Raw genomic sequence first — 17154 nt, forward strand, 5'->3', positions numbered from 1 at the left:
ACACATAGTCGTTGTTCTATTTTGGAGGATGGAAATTGATCATGTTTTGTTGGAAATTTTGAATGAAAATACTTATAAAACTCATATAAGTTCAATCAATTAGGTAATACCCAAATACATCAAACATGCACATTAATAAACAAAGCAGCAATAACAAAGAGAAACACACATAGTCGTTGTTCTAAAGTTCTAGTCTTCTAGATGTTTGTCTATATGCAGGTTATAGTTGTGTCCAACTTTAAGATACAGTATTTGAATTGTCACAGTTTGTATGATCCATAAGCAATACTATAACGAATAGAGGTACCAAGTGTTTATCGATTACCCACTGAAAAAGAATGAGTAATAGAGGATAGTAAGTGATGTGGATGGGTACATGTTTCAGGAAAATTGACTGCAAAGATCAAATTCAAAGTTTAATTAGCAAAGGAATTTTCACTTAGGAACTGTTAATAGGACTCCAAACTGGCATCCTCCATTCATTATTCCCTTAATCTTTTACATAAAGAAAGTAGAATGCCTCATGCCTTTTACTATAGAGCTTTGTTAAATCTTAACTGTTTACTCATGAAAAAAATGTGGGTGGAGAAATCCCACCTTAAGACATTGGAAATGGGCTTTAGGTTGAGTACATTTTCTCTCATATTTCTAATGGGGTTGTCTTGACTCATGAATCCACAGATCCACACTTGCCTTAATGTTTAGGTTAGAGAAAGTATTAATGGATTTGTCCAAAAAAAAAAAAAAAAAGAAAGTACTAATGGGCTTACTTGGGCCTACACTACAATTTGAATCACAAAATAGCCCATTTATGCAATGAATTGCCAATTTCCATGGATTATCCACATAAGAGAAGGGTTTCTCATTTGAGATATCTTGCCACCTTGAGAAAAAGAATTATATATCATTAGACTAAGAGCTAATTAGTTCGATAGTTAAAACTTAATCTCACATTGAAACCCTATCGCAAATTGTACCTAAGAAAATTTATATCCTGCAAACAGTACAAGGAAAGAAAACCACAAAAGCACAAAAGAAGGCAATACGAAGATGTTGCAATAAAGCAAGTGGTGGATTGCCCTGATTATTAGGCTTTCCTTTCCAACCTAATACCTCTCAGGTTAAAATCCTCCCCTCTTTGTGGTGTAATTTAAAGTAGGAATATCGCTTGTATCAAAACAAAATGCCTTTAATAAATGTTATTAGAATACAAATTATTTGAGGTGAACCTTGGGGATGGTCCATTCCCAAGGATTTTTCTTCCCCAACAACTCACTATTTAAATCATTAACGCTATCGTTCTAAAAAAATGCCAAAGATGCCTTAATTATATACAAAACAAATTCTCTGAGGTGCATCTTCTAAATGTAGCCCAAATCATTAAAATAATAAAAATTAATAAACATTCCCAAGATCTAGTTGTAAGCCAAAAAAAAAAAGGATAAATTCATGCCAGAACAATATATATACCTATGAATATTTTATTTAGGATGTCACAGATAAGTTTATAAACTTTATACTAAAAAAATGTACCTAATAAATTGAACAAAATAAAAATTCAATCTTACACTCGGTATTAAATAATGCAGAAAAAAAACATTACATCGAATAATTACAATCTAACTTTAGATCGAAAACTATAAAACGCCTTCCGGAATCCGCGGCAAAGCAAGCAAAATTCAGTAGCCGACCAGTCTTAGAGATGCATGCAGGCACGTCCTATAGTAATAGTGATCTTATCCTTGTCCATGTTGCTCTTGAACCATTCTTGATTCTTTTCGCAAAGGACGGTGTCGGTTCTTTCTTGCAAAACGGGTAGCTTCCGAGGAATCTTTTTCTGGAAGCTAACCTTTCGTACTGCAAATTATTAGTGGAAGCTGAAGCTGAACAAGCCACGCTTAAACTTCTGATCAGCTTCGACCTGTCCTGCTTCAGGCCACGGGTAGATCTTCTGAAAGCTAACATTTGTTGGGTTTAGTGGGGCGTCTATGGACCTACTAGGACTAATACTGTGACTCTTCAGACTTAATTGATTAGTTGCTACGTCCATCTTTGTTAGCAGAGAATAATTAAAGGCCCTGTGCAAGCAAAATTAGCCAGGAGATATTGATTGAGTGCCCTTAATCCTTGATTGTTTGTGTATATATATGATGTGACCATGCGCTTGCCTGTTTGAGTAAGGATTCCTAATAACGTAGGGTTTTTGTTTCCGCTAAGGATTCCAATTAACTTGGCTATTAACCCTAACCCTAAGTTTCCCCTTCGTACAAGGAATGTACTTGTATGTGTTTTTCCTGTTACGAGAAAATAATGGAAAACAACGAATTCCACGAATTCCAATTCGATCAATTTTGTCCACATGCTCTAATGCTGCATATCAATGTCATCTTTGACGTCAATTTCATCTAATTTTCCGTCAAAATTGATCAAATGCGAGTCAGTCCACATGAACATATTTTCGAGGGTATACTCGTATCAACACCCTACCATGGCCACGAGCTCAACGTCGAGCCAACCACTCCCTTATCACAATTCCCTCTTACCTAGAAGAAATTTGGTTCAAATCGATGAAGCATGGTGGTGAAGATGGTAAGATGCTGACAATGACATTAGTGGAGTAGACCCTACCCAATATGGGAATGACAATATCAGTGACCACAATGATAAGGTGATTACATATGCTTGTGATAAGAAGAGTCATCATATGTTCATATTAACATCAATACTCGCCATCGGCACCAATTCACCTAACTACAACAGAATGAATTGAAAGATTCAGAAAATGCCTCTGCAGTCGAGACACAAATCTTTTGTTATTTATATTTCTAATAGTAAACGGTATTAGGCTATCTCCAATGGGCCAAAATTTTTGGAGTCAAAAGCTGTGTTCGACTTCAAATTTGATTCAATCGTTTTTCAGTACACTAAAAAAATTAAAGTTATTAAAGTTATATATGACTTTAGAGTTAAGTGTTAAATCATATTTGATTGAAGTTTAACTCTACAGTTAAAGTGGAATCCTCGATGAATTACACAAAAAACAATTATTATTTAAAAAATTGATGGGCAGCTTTATGGATTTACTGCCATCATTTGATGGCATACCATAAAATTCTTGCTTAGTGGCTATTTTATTTCAAATAGTTGCTACCATGTCCCGATTTCCAAATCAAAGTTTTCATGAATCCCAATTTCAAGACCGATCACAAACCAAAGTTTTCGGAAATCCCAATTTCAAGACCGATCCCAAACCAAATTTCCGGAAATCCCAAATTTCGAGAATCACGAAATAGTTTCAGGATTTAGGGACAAATCCGAAATACAGACCGAATACAACGGCTAATGGAAGAAGACTGACTGAGAAGCACAATAGTACTCCAACAAATGCCCAACAAATGAAGCACAATAGTTTTTGCCAGTCTGCAGTGAGACATTGTTTCATTCTCAAATAATTTGGAGAACTATTAATCTCCCAAAGTCCTCCAACATATATACGGCCCCTATATACTTATGCAAAAATAAGAATTTATTTAGATATAAAACAAGAACAGAACTGGTATGCGTACCACAAATAGATACTGGGTTTTGGACACTTTGCATCTGCAGCATCTCAAAAATCTATACGCTTGGGAACAAAAGCAGAGCCGTTTGACTGCAATGCATTCCATATGCAAATCCAATTATCCAATAACCAGAGAATCGGTGCACAGTGAATTCGAACCCTAAATTAATTCCAAAATGTACCTGATGTGGGGGAGAATCGTTGCACAGTGAGGTGAGGGATGAGAAGGAAGGCTCCAGTGCTCCACAGTGAGGGATGAGAAGGAAGGCTCCACGGTACGGGGTGAGTCACTTGTCTGATGTGGGAGGAGGAGAGAGATCGAGGCAAATCGGCGAGGAGGATGAGGTGAGAGGTGAGGTCGAGAGAGAGAGAGTGACTGAGTGAGGGTGAGGTCGAGGAGGGTGAGGGTGAGGGTGAGGGTGAGGTCGAGAGAGAGTGCCTGAGTGAGGGTGAGGACGAGTGAAGTCGAGGAGAGGTCGAAAGACGGAGAGAGTCTGAGAGAGTGACTGAGTGCAGTGAGGGTTTTATTTGGATTCAACGGTTGAGATTAAATCTCAACCAAATCAGACGGCTGTTACAATTTCAAATATATATTTAAAATTAAATATTTTTTTTATTTTTTATTTCGGTTTGGTTCGGTTAATTAGTCACATTTGGCTCCTATGCGGTCCACATAAAACCATACGTCTAAAAGTCATTTCTCTACAAGCCAAATTGGGGAGAGAATGAGAATTTCAAAGTAAAAATGAATATTATTAACCAACTGAATTGCAAGTACTTTATTTATCTTTTTTTAGTATAAAAAGTAAATTAGTTAAAAGAGCAAAAGTCGAACTTTTATATATTAAATACTCAAATATTCGCCCCAAATAATAAAGGGAACAACCCAATGAAGAATATAATTTTTATTGTCCATCTAGTGCTTGTATTATAGTATATAGTGTACCAACTTGTGTTCCAGATATAAAGTGACTTCTTATGAAGATCGTAAATGATCTCAGCTTGAATAGATGATATACCTTCAGGTTTTCAAATTTTAAACCATCTACTAATTAACCCTAGACAAACATCGTTCAGTTTCATATCAATAGTTTGAAATATCCAAACCAAAAACATTGCATGGCTCTACCAAGATGCTTATTGATACTCATAACCAAGGTCTAAAATATCGATATTTCGCCGATAATGACGATATTTTCACACTTATCCACTTATTTATCGTTAATATATCGATAATATCACAATATTATCGGAAACGATTTTTTCAGCATTTTAATGCATATATTTGAGCAATATATCGCGATATTATTGATAATATCATGAGAGAAAACCCAAAAATACTTGAAAAATGCTAAAAAGTCTCAATCTTGCGCATAGGGGGGATTCGAACCCCTCCCATTTTACTCCTTCTACACCTTGACCACCATATCACTTATGCTTTTGTGAAAATATGCTAAAATATTTATATATATGGTTTTGGGGATTTATCATTTGATGACTACTCTTCACAATACACTTACTCTACACATAGAGATGATGAAGATGGTGAAAATTTTGAACCTCATAGGAACTCTATGTGGTACTAATTCACTCATGTATCTTACCATGCAATGTATAAAGTGTAAAATATTGTACTAATTCATTATATATAAATGATTATGGTGTGTTTAAATTTCTTTCATTAATTACTACATATTTTCTACACTCACAATGTTTGTCAGCTCGCTATATAATCAACTTAAATCAGTTAAATCCACCTTGCAATGCATTTCCTGTTGGAGTTTGAGACCCTCTTGTCCCACATTGGTCAACAATATTTTTTCACTAGCCTTTATATAGGCTTATTCCTTTTTCTTAGTAATTAGAACATGGACCATTTGGAAATGGATTGAAGGCTTGGGCCTTATGGTTGTGTGGATTAGGTTTGATGATTATACTATAATATTAATATTAATTAATATTAAGTAAAAACGTTTTGATTAATAGACACAACTCTTTGGAAAGAGTTGTATCTTTTTGGAAAGAGCTGTATAGCTTCAGATACATCCAAAAGATGTTTAAAGAGGTATGAAAGAGCCTATATAACTGGAGTCCTCATTTCCATCATTGATTATCTTTTCTTCTTCCTCCTTATCTTCAGTACAAACTTTCCAGAGAGTAAACACACAAAGCAATTCGCTAGAGTTCTATAATCCAATGCAGGTTGTAGAATTAGGTAGTTGTATCTTGGTCGAGCAGACGTTGTAGAACCACAAGCACACGAGTGGAACGGAAATACTGTTCAAAGGACATAGCGTTTGCGCTAGCCTCTACCTTCAATTCATTCAAGTTAGTATCATATTAATTTTTGTAATTATTGTGTTGTTACATTCTGTATTGCAAGTATTTGTGAATAATAAAGTATAAGTATTTTAGTTTTCTACATCTGTTATTTTATTGTTTCTAAATTGTTCTCCAACATTTCCTTCCAATTTTTTGTGATAAACTAATAGATAATTGACTAAATAAACATCCTGCAAAGTTTCAATAAAAATTTCCAAGTTTTTCTTACAATTTCCGTGATTTTTATTCAATTTTTATCAATATCGATAATATCCTGATATTTCTATTAAAATTTTCGTATTTTTGAATTACCGATATTTCCGATATTATCGATATTTTAGACCTTGCTCATAACTCATGGCTCAAAAATGCAGAGAAATATAATTATTGAGCCACGACAAGCGCTGGCTACACAGATATATTTGGCATGACCAAACTTTCAAGATTTCCTAAGATATAAAAAGGAAAGCGATGTTAACCTCTTTTTCCTATTAAATTATTCATGAAAAATAAACAATTTACATCTAGCCAAAAATATAAAATGGATTCGTATAAGAAGCTTGATATTTAAAAGAATAAGACAATTTGATATTATACGTCCATAAACTCCTCAAGCGATGGGTTTTTTTTTTTTTTTTTTTTTCCTTTAAAAAAGGGACCTGATTGGTTCGCTACGACACTTCACTCTTTTTGGCACCTAGAAGCTCACAGTTTCAGTCTCCCCATGATCACTGTCTTGTGGTTCACCAGCGCCCGAAATCAAAACCCAGGGTGTCCTGTCAAATATGGGGGCATGGAATTCGTTGCCAACTTCATAAGATCAAAAATAAAAATTAGGGTTACGTAAGGAATTCTATCCAACCTTTTGGGGTGATTTTAAATTAATCTCAACATTTTAAAACATTTTAAATAATTATCTAATGTTTTGAAATTAGACATATCTTAGGTCACCAGATTTAACTAATAACATTACGAGCATTAAATCATAAAGGTCGACAAATTCTTAAGTTGGTCTACACTAATCATTGTCTATGAAGCTCTAACTCCAAATCAATCCCTTTTAGCAGTTAAATCATATATTTTAGCAAGTGAAATAGGATTACCTTATCAATTACCTATAACTTGCTGACTTTGGAATAAAATTATGCTGGTGCCTCACTGCCTCTAGTATTTTTAGTTGCATGCGTTGTTCAATCACTGTACATTGGCATTTACGACCGAGCCAATGAATTCAATCCCTATGTGTGCAGATCTACGTCAAAGCCAATGAATTCAATTGCCCGACTGCATTGATGCTACACATGGAATTGTTCATTAATGTTGCTCAATTAAGTTTCTTGAATGTTCATCTAGCGACATGAGTGTATAGGGATGACAATGGTTCGATTTAGAGATGGAAATGTTATATTCATTCTCATAATCACGAAAATTAATCATATTCATAATTACAAATTAACCATCGGGTATTATCCATAACCATATCCACCGGATAACGGATTCTCCATCGATTAACGGTTATATCCATCTTTGTTAATACAAAAAATACATTCGTTCAATTGACACATGATAATTTAATAAATATTAATTTCATTATTAAATATTTGATGTATAAATGATTTAAGAAAATGAAAACTAACGAAAAGTCCAAAAAACTTCCCTTTTAATGAAAAGTTCTTTTTAAAGGTATAGTGAATAGTACCAAATAAAGGTATAAATGTGATTTTTCGTTAAAAGTAAACAGTACCGGGAGTGTTTTGTTAAAACTCCATTTAATAAACGGATCTTGTGGAGCATAAAAATTAAAGTTAAACATTAATAATGTTGGCTAATCTTTGATATCTCCCATAAGGGTCATTGAATTCTCATAGATTTTGATTCATATCAAAACTTATGAACTTTTCCACAAAATACAACTCACATAATACAATTTTTGTATTTACACTCAAAAGTAAGGGATTTGGCAAATAATGAATATACATATGTGTGTGTGTGTGTATTTTAATACTTTAATATTAAGAATAATTATATTATATATTATTCGGTTTGGATTTGGGGACGAATACGGATTGGGGACCTTTATAACCATATCCAAAACCATAACTGAATAATATTCAGTGGTTTTTTCCCATACCCAAAATATACCCGAATTTTCATACCCAAATCTAATCCATTCGGGTGGTTATCTACAGTTATCGAATTTAATTATCATCCCTATGAGTGTAGTGCAAGAATGGTCGACAAAATTCTTGAAAAAACTTAAATCAATACAAAAAATTAAGAAAAAAAATAAGCGAAGTGCATAGCATATGTCATACATTATACAATTGGAATGACAGTTGGAGGAAAAAATTAAAAATAAAAAAAAAAAAAAAAAACTGGAGGGACATTTGGAAAAAAAAAAAAAAAAAAAAAACTTTCCTCTACTTATGTAATAGCGTATGTCATACTACCTCGTATTCTAGACACATTGAAAAATCTCTTGTCTTCTTTCCATCGTCTTCTCCAAAATAATGCGAAATTATTTTGACATTATCATCATCAAACTGTTGTCAGTTAAAAATAGAAAGCAATTGATAACCTGAGAAGAATAATAACAATTATAATTTGGTTAATATTATAATCATTAGAATTGATGGTTGATTATTGACGTTGCAGATCGCCGAACAATCCAGATTAGTTGGGTGGGATCACAAGAAAGTGAGTGCTTGGGAATTATTTATTAAGTTAACCAAGTCAAGATGAAAGAAAAATAGGATTTTGTGTGTCTGCACAGCTGGTATACAGTAGGTAGTGAAAATTCCATCAAAATTTCATCACTATGCACCCTTTTTAGTGTGCATGTACGAAGAGAAATAACTTATGGACATTATTATTTTTTTCTGTGTTTTCCCAAGATCTTTCATCTCAAATTTCGATTTCAAGTGAAATGTAATTTCTTCAAACTCTGCGAGAGTTACAATGAGGTTTATGTCGTCGACATAAATTGCAACAATTACAAATCCGGAATGTGACTTATTAATGAACAGGCATAGGACATAGTTCGTTGTTCACATAACCCTGACTTGTCAAATATTCATTAAGACGATTATACCACATCAGCCCGTATTGCTTTAATCCGTAGAGTGATCTCCTTAATCTAATCGAGAGAGTGTTCTGTGGTCTAGAACTATTTGAACCAGTCAATGGAAGTCATTCTGGAACTTTCATGTACATTTTCGTATCTAGATCCCTATAGAGATACGCAGTTGCCACGTCCATAAGCTGCATATTCAGTTTTTCAGAAATTACCAAACTGATAAGGTAGTGGAACGTTATGACGTTCATTACGGGGGAATACGTCTCCTCGTAATTAATCCCAGGGTGTTAAGAGAAGCATTGCGCTACGAGGCGTGCTTTGTATCGCACTATTTCATTCTTCTTATTACGTTTCTTCATGAAAACCCACTTGTAGCCCACCGGCTTCATATATGATGGAGTAGAAGCTATAAGCCCAAACACCTTATGTTTCACGAACAAATCGAGTTCAACCTAGATTGCTTGTTTCCAGTTTAACCAATCCGTTTTACATCGACATTCATCAATGGAATGTGGTTCAATGTCATTGCTAAGCATAATTCAGAAGCAACGGTATACACGAATAGATCATCGATAATTATTTTATTCCAATTCCAAACCTTATCCAATACTGCATAATAGACCGAAATCTCGCGATTCTCGAGAGGTCGGTATGTCTCATCTAAGACATCACTGTAATCTAAAATAAACTCATACGTTGGAACATATGAGTAAGCAATGGTCGGATTCAGACTAAGGTCACTAGTTTGTGCCGTTTTCCTCTTCTTGGGTTGTGAATCCTTTGAACCAAGGGGTCTGCCACGCTTCAGGGTAAGAAAAGGTGATTGGTTAGCCGCCAGTGTACCTTGTTATGTGGGAGGTGCAGCCGCCCTAGTCTCGGGGATGGTCCGGTCTTCCACGGTGGTGTTACGGCGTATGTTAAGTATGTCCATCTTTGCAGGTGCATTTGTAGCGGGTATATGTGATCTTGTCACCTTTGTTAGATTAGTAAAAGCATCTGACATGCTTTGAAGATCTAGAATACGTCGTACTTCAGTTTCAGACTGAGGTGTGTAAGGATCTAAATGAGACATAGTGAGAGTAATCCACGACTATACGTGGTGTTCTACAGAAACATTAGTGATCTTATCTCCCCCTAACGATGGGAAAACTGTCTCATCAAAATGACAATTCGCAAAACGTGCGGTAAAGAGATATTCTGTCAAGGGCTCTAAGTAGCGAATAATTGATGGCGAATTATAACCGACATAGATTCCCATTTTTCTCTAAGGACCCATTTTGGAATGGAGTGGCGGCGCTATTAGCACATAGACTACGCACCCAAACACACGTAAATGCGAGACGTAAGGCTCGTATCCAGTAACCAACTATAACAGTGAATGAGGTTGGGTAGCTGTGGGCCTCAGGCGGACCAACATAGCTGCGTGCAATATTGCATGGCCCTAGGCAGATACCAGCAGGTTGGTTCTTATAACCAAAGTCTAAGCTATCGTTTAAAGACGCTTTATGAAAGCTTTTGCCAGGCCGTTTTGAGTGCGAACATGGGGTACATGATGTTCAACATCAATCTCAACAGACATGCAATAATCATCAAAAGTCTGTGACGTAAACTTTCAACATTATCCAGTTGAATCGACCTGATCAGATAATTAGGGTGTTGAGCCCTAAGCTTATTGATTTGTGCTAAGAGTTTCACAAATACAACATTGTTTGTGGACAATAAGCAGACATGTGACCATCATGTCGATGCATCAACCAACACTATAAAGTATCCAAATGGTCCGCAAGTTGGTTGGATAGATCCACAAATATCCTCTTAAATCTTCTGAAGAATTTAGGGGGGGGTCGTGAATAATCTTTGTAATGGAAGGTTATTCAACTTCCCCAGGGAGCATGTTTTGCAAAACGGATGGTCGGGATAAGATTTTAAGTGATGCCTATGAAATACTTTGAGGATACGGCGCATTATATCTTTTCTGGTGTGTCCTATTCGATCATGCCAAAGCAGGAGAGTGTCCTGGAACCTAGCCATAGGGCCAGCCACGTGGTGTGTCTCGAGGGCTCGAATGGTTGTTATGTACAACCCACTTGGGAGACGTTCTAGCTTTTCGTGAATACGCTTCTGGCCATATTCGTAAGAAGTGATACAAGGAAATTCAGAGCCATTCTATTTAATGGTTTCAACATGATATTGATTATCTCGAATATATCTAAAACTCAGCAACGTTCTTTTGGAACGTGGAGAATAGAGTGCCTATTTAATGGTTAATTCAATACCATTGGACAACATTATACGGGCTTTGCCGTATCCTTCTATCAGGTTGGATGAGCCTGAGAGGGTTGTCAGAAGTACATTCTTAGGTACAAAGTTAGTAAAATAGTGTTTCTCACGCAATATGGTGTGTGTGGTTGCACTATCAACCAGACAACTAACTTTCCCACTAGTCATACATAGAAATAAATTAATTGAATCGGTCACATTCATAAATATAATTCCATTCATTCAATTAATCAATTCAAGAAATAATATCCATAAAATAATCATCCATAGTTCAAAACAAACCAAAACCAAACAAATAATTCTGAAGTCTTAGAAAAATTGTCTGAAAATTAAACCATAAACCTAAAATTTAGGAAGGGTTCGGCCACTAGGGGTGTAAAAACAACCTCACATGTCTCAAAAAAATAAAACTTTATTCTTCCATAAAAGCAGGTTGCCTCCTGAAAATCTGAAACCTCTAGAGTTGTAGTAGCATCTTTGAGATGTTCCACATGCACAAAGTTAGTCTCACGACGGAATGATACTTGGCAATAGTCTCGGTGCTAGCTCGGCATACGCGTGACCAATGATCTTTTGATCCACAACGATAGCACATGTCAAAATCAGTGGAAGCCGATTGAACGGTAGCATTTCCCTTGTTCTTGAAGTTTAGGGCCTTAAGGGCAAGGGGTTGCCACTTATGGGTCAAATTTCCTGCCTTCGGTGGGCCTCTGTTTTGTGGACCTTGGGCCCGTGGTGGGCTTTGCCGTCCATTATCACAGCCACGATAGGGTTTTTGTCGGTTATGGCTGCTAGAATTTGTCGCATGTGCTTCAGGCGGAGCGTTCGAGCCAGTAGGTAGAGCTTGATGAATTTTCATCAAAAGCTAGTTCTGCTTTTTAATGAAAAGTAGAACAAAAATCAAATCCAAAAATTTGATGAACTTCTGTGTCATATATTGTTGTTGCAAGGACAATATTGGTGGTATTGAAGGTCGAATAGGTATTCTCCAGAAATCCTAAATCCTGTTCGGTTAAGTCCTCATTACAAAACTGATGTAATGATTGGATTCTACAAACTTCAGAGTTGTATTCATTCACAAACTTAAAGTCTTGAAAGCGTAAATGCTACCAGTTGTGTCTTGCTTCAAGCAAGTAAATGTCTTTCTGATGATCGAAACGATCGGCCAAAAAACGAGACAGAGGGTACGTGGATCCTCTTTTGTGAGGTACTCGGTCTGCAGTGCATTATAGATATGTTTGCAGATGAAGATTATAGCAATAGCTTTCTGAGCTACGTCGACAGGTTCATCGTCGATTGGTTCCTCGATAATAGCTCTAAGACTCTTTGCATTAAGATAGAATTTCACGTCTTGAACCCACTTTAGGTAGTTTCTTCCAGAGACTTCTAGAGTAGTGAAATCAAGCTTGTTCAAGTTCGATATGTCCCTAAAACAAAGGATACAACAAAACGTGGTTAGTCATATGGAAAGCCATAGACATATATCGTAGAACATTCGGGTTTTATAAACATGTATTGGTTTAATTTAAGCATGAAAGCTACAGGTTTCATGTGTTAAGTTGTGAATAAAAACTTCGGGTTTCAAAGGTACTAAATTCGAAACTACAGGTTGAATTTAGTTATGAACGTTCAGTTCATATATAGGGGTACCTACAAGAATACATAATATAATATACAATAAAGTGTAGTGAATTTGTGGTTTGCATCAGGAACCCAAGTGTGAGTGCGTCAGGACTACGAAAGATAGTCAATGGTTCAAGGAAACAAAATAATTTATTGAATTGTTAATGCCAAAAAGTGAAATTCAGGTAAATAATTTTGGATTAATTGTCAGATTAATAAACTGCTGGTCATTTTAATTAATTCAATAGATTGGACCATAAAGGGTCGATTGTAGAAGCAATATAATAATATTATAGCATTCAGGTTAAAAATATTTAGAATGCCAAAAATTAGTGTTGGATTTGAAAAACCTTAGCTCAATGTATTGGGCTTGGGTGTCGTGAGTATGGCAAAGCCCTAAAAGGGTGTATGGGTCTTGAGTGGCTGCGGAGCACCCAAAACATGGTTGTAGACCATGGGCTAAGTGACTGGGACGGGCCCAACAGCAAAGCTGCTGGCGTTTTGGGCCAAAACTAGCACAGGTGCACAGGCCCAGCACAGGGTGGCCTGGGATATGGGTGTGCGTGAAGCCCATCAAAGCTTGGCTTTAGTTTGTGGGCTGTAGGGACAAGCCCAGTCGTTTGGGCTGGCTTATGGTGGTCACATGCTGGGGTTAAGGCAAAGCTCAGCAAACACAAAAAGCTTGCTAGTAGATTGGGCTAAGACAAAAGACAAGCCCAACAGGCTTTAAGCATGCTAGAATGTGGGCTAGGGCTTCGACCCCGTATGCGTGATCCTACCCAAGCCGAAGCCTGGTTGTGGTTTAGTGATAGCAAGCCCAAAAGGCTGCTATGGTCAATCCAAGGTGTCAAAAACGACATCGTTCGAATGTTGTCTCCATGCAGATGGGCTGCAAGCCAACGCAATGGTTCGATAATGGTGCCACGATGGTGCGGCGGCAGTGCCCAGTTTTTATTTTTTATTTTTTTATTTTTTCTAATTCTAGGGTTAAAAACCCTAATTGCTTCTAAATTAGTTTTGATGCTTTGACTCACAAATTCCACATAGCATAATTACGTATTGCATGAACAAGTATATATACTGACAAAATATATGAACATATATACAATATATATAATTGAAGGGAAAATATAAATATAAGGGGTTCATGCATCATGGGTAATGTTTTCATGTTTCAAGGTTTTTTTCAAATATCTTAATTTATTTTAGAAGAACCTAATTGGGAGAAAATAATTGAAAGCATTCGAATTTTGTAGAAGAAAGCCTCCTCCACGATCTTTCAGTTCCTTAGCCTCTAACAAGAGCGTGCTGATAACATGTTGTAGGCCTATTTGACTGAACTATATAAAGGACATAGAGGGAAAGGGACCGGTGGCAACAGAGAGAGAAGAGAGATATGTAATTCTGAGGTGTGTGTTGTATCACCCCCTTATGCCTTTATTTATAGTAGTAGGATAGGTAGAATCATTACCCTAATAGGATTACATCTCTAATAAGAATTAAACTACTAAAGGGAATGTACAAGATACTCTTAGATACATATTTTCTAACTAACTAGAGAAATACACCACTAAATTTAGAGCAAGGTTCTAAAAAACGCTAGGCTTTAGTCGGGTGGCGGGCTGGCGCCTAATCGCCTAGTTAGCCTAGGTGGATTTAGGTAAATTTCTTGTATATCTTGTAAATAAGTGCATATTGACACTTACAAAAAATTATACTTGTATGAAATCCATGGATAAGATAATAAAAGAATGATAAATGCAAAAAGAGTATCCAACAAGTCCAAAATTTAAAAACACATCAAGCATATATGCCATATAACCATAGTGAGAAGTATTGTAGGATGACGCATGTACAACAAGTTCACAATTTAAAACCACATAAAATACAAAATAGGAGGAAAATAAGGAAATATAGTAATGTAAGATCCTTGCAAAGTTACAAGGCTAGGCATCAAACTCCTCTTCACCATATACCTCCAAGACTCTCTCCGTGTCGGACTCAAAACTCAACTTCTTCATCATCTCCTTCTTCTTCTTCTGTGTCCTCATCTCATATAAAATCTTCTTCATGAAGTTCTCTTACTTCAACATTTTTAGAACTCCCCCTAGGCTCTAGGGAACTACCTACCTTTGATGTCTCTCTAATTCCCGAACCAAGCTCACGTTCTTCATCACCACCCTCCACAATCCATCCTTGAGCCATACTAGCTTCACTTGCAAGTAGTATGTCTACTTAGACTTAGATAGGATTTTTTTTTAATTAAAAAAAAATGCCTAGCCGCCTATCTAGAGCTCAACCAATTTTTCCAACCGATTTGCAAGAAAACGCCTTAGGTCACCACCGCTCAGCGCCAAGGCGGTCACCTACATTGACTAAGAGTAATTGGTCCAACACTTACAATGCCTGTGCCACAGTATAAAATATTGCGCCCAAAATATGAGATGACGGAGAATCCATGTAGAGTCTCACTTTAAAAATGTTTCCTTAGCATTTCTCTTACTTGCAATTGTGTTTTCATTAAACATTTAAGAGGCTCTCCTTCTAAGAATGGATTTTAATTTCAATGCCTTGACACCTTCAACAAGAACTTTATTTCCTTCATGGCTTCACCATGTTCAGTGATCAATCAAATTTTGTTTTACCAAAAAAATATCAAAGTGTGTTTATTTTGTTTGAATCTAAAGCAAAAGTAATTTAAGACTCTTTTTCTAAGATTGCATACCCTTTTACCTCTGTACACCTTTTTTTTTCTAGTTATTCTATTGGACAATGTAAAATAAAGGCTCAAAGTAGAAGGGTGATGCTATCCACACATCTTTTCTTTCACACTCCATCTTAATTTTCGGTTGTCAAATTGAATAAATTAAAAAAGATCAATGGTAGTTGACAAGGAGTGTATGAGAAGTAAAAATGAGTGTATGGAAAGCACCACCTAATTAAAAAGTTGAATAAAAAAATAGGGTGATGCTACCCTCACACCCATTTTTACCTCTTACACACCTTTCTTAATTTTCGACCGTCAGATCGAAATGAATTGAAAAAAATTAAAGAATAAATATTAACAAAAAATATGTAAAAAATAAAAATAAGTATACAGATAAATATTGTCTCTGCTTGGAGATCGAGCATTGTTCGGATGAAATCCTAGTACATCAATCGAACTACACCCAAAAGGTGTTGCGACATTTTTATGAGGATAAAGCAAAGCCTTCGAGTACTTCTATGGTCGTTCAGACTCTAAATGCTAAACGAGACCCTTTCCATCCAAAGGAAGAGATTTTGGAGCCTGAAGTTCCATACCTAAGTGCAATTGGTGCTTTATTGTACTTGACTCAATGCACTAGACCCAACATCTCCTTCGTTGTTAATCTTTTGGCTAGATACAACAATATGCCTACATGCAGACACTGGAATGGTGTTAAAGATATTTTCTGCTACCTCAAGGGTACGGCGGATTTAGGCTTGTTCTACACCTATGAATCCTTGAAAGGAGTCGCCGCCCTCTCGGTCCTCGCATTGATTCTTGCCTCGTTAGTTATGGAGATGCTGGTTATCTATCTAACCCACATAGGGCACATTCCCAAATAGGTTATGCCTTTACAGTTGGAGACACCGCTATATCTTGAAGGTCTACCAAGCAAACGCTGGTTGCGACTGCATCGAACCATGATGAGATTCTCGCCTTACATAAAGCATTGTGAGTGCTTTTGGTTGAAAGCTCGTCCAAGGAATCGGTATGCGTAAATTATATGAGTTGAATTACTTGTAATTCTCTTATTTGAAAGTTATGTCTAACTCATGGGGAGTATCCTGAAGCATACTCACTTGATATTAATGTACACTTTTTCCTATGATTAAGAGCATTTTTTTCACTGGGTTTTTGCTACCTAACGAGGTTTTGATAAGGCACCCATCCTGAGATGATCATACTCCGTCGAGTTCACTACTTTTGTCATGTTTGACATTTGTTTTAGACATTATGCATACTTCTCACTTTTCTCCTTAGTCTATGAGTTTTCCCCATGCCTTGGGTTTTACCATAGCAAGGTTTTGTGAGTTTTACTACCAATGCATACTTACTTTCTTATATCTGAGACTCACATTCACCCGTTGTACCGACGACTTCATTAACTGTTCTACCTCATCTGATGAAGATGAGGTAGAACAGTTAATTCTAATGTTTATAGGAGTATCTTGTATATTCCCTTTAGTAGTTTAATTCCTATTAGAGATGTAATCCTACTAGGGTAAGGATTTTACCTATCCTACTACTATAAATAAGGGCATA

The 17154-nt window shown here is 36.2% G+C and overlaps 1 long non-coding RNA gene across 2 annotated transcripts; it reads right to left on the reverse strand.

The window, feature by feature from the left end:
- Window positions 1-1465: 1465 nt before the first annotated feature.
- Window positions 1466-3988, reverse strand: LOC125473076. Of its 2 annotated transcripts, XR_007254990.1 has the most exons (3): window positions 3745-3988; window positions 3567-3652; window positions 1466-2624 (listed from the first exon to the last, which is right to left on the reverse strand). It is a non-coding gene; the product is annotated as an uncharacterized LOC125473076 (long non-coding RNA). The 2 variants fall into 2 exon arrangements; XR_007254989.1 differs by having other exon boundaries at window positions 1466-3652.
- Window positions 3989-17154: the final 13166 nt, after the last annotated feature.

Source organism: the organism of the source record quoted next, unplaced genomic scaffold, assembly GCF_019419815.1.
Source record: "Pyrus x bretschneideri cultivar Hongxiangsu unplaced genomic scaffold, Pyrus_bretschneideri_v1 Contig8, whole genome shotgun sequence".
Classification (NCBI taxonomy): Eukaryota; Viridiplantae; Streptophyta; class Magnoliopsida; order Rosales; family Rosaceae; genus Pyrus; species Pyrus x bretschneideri.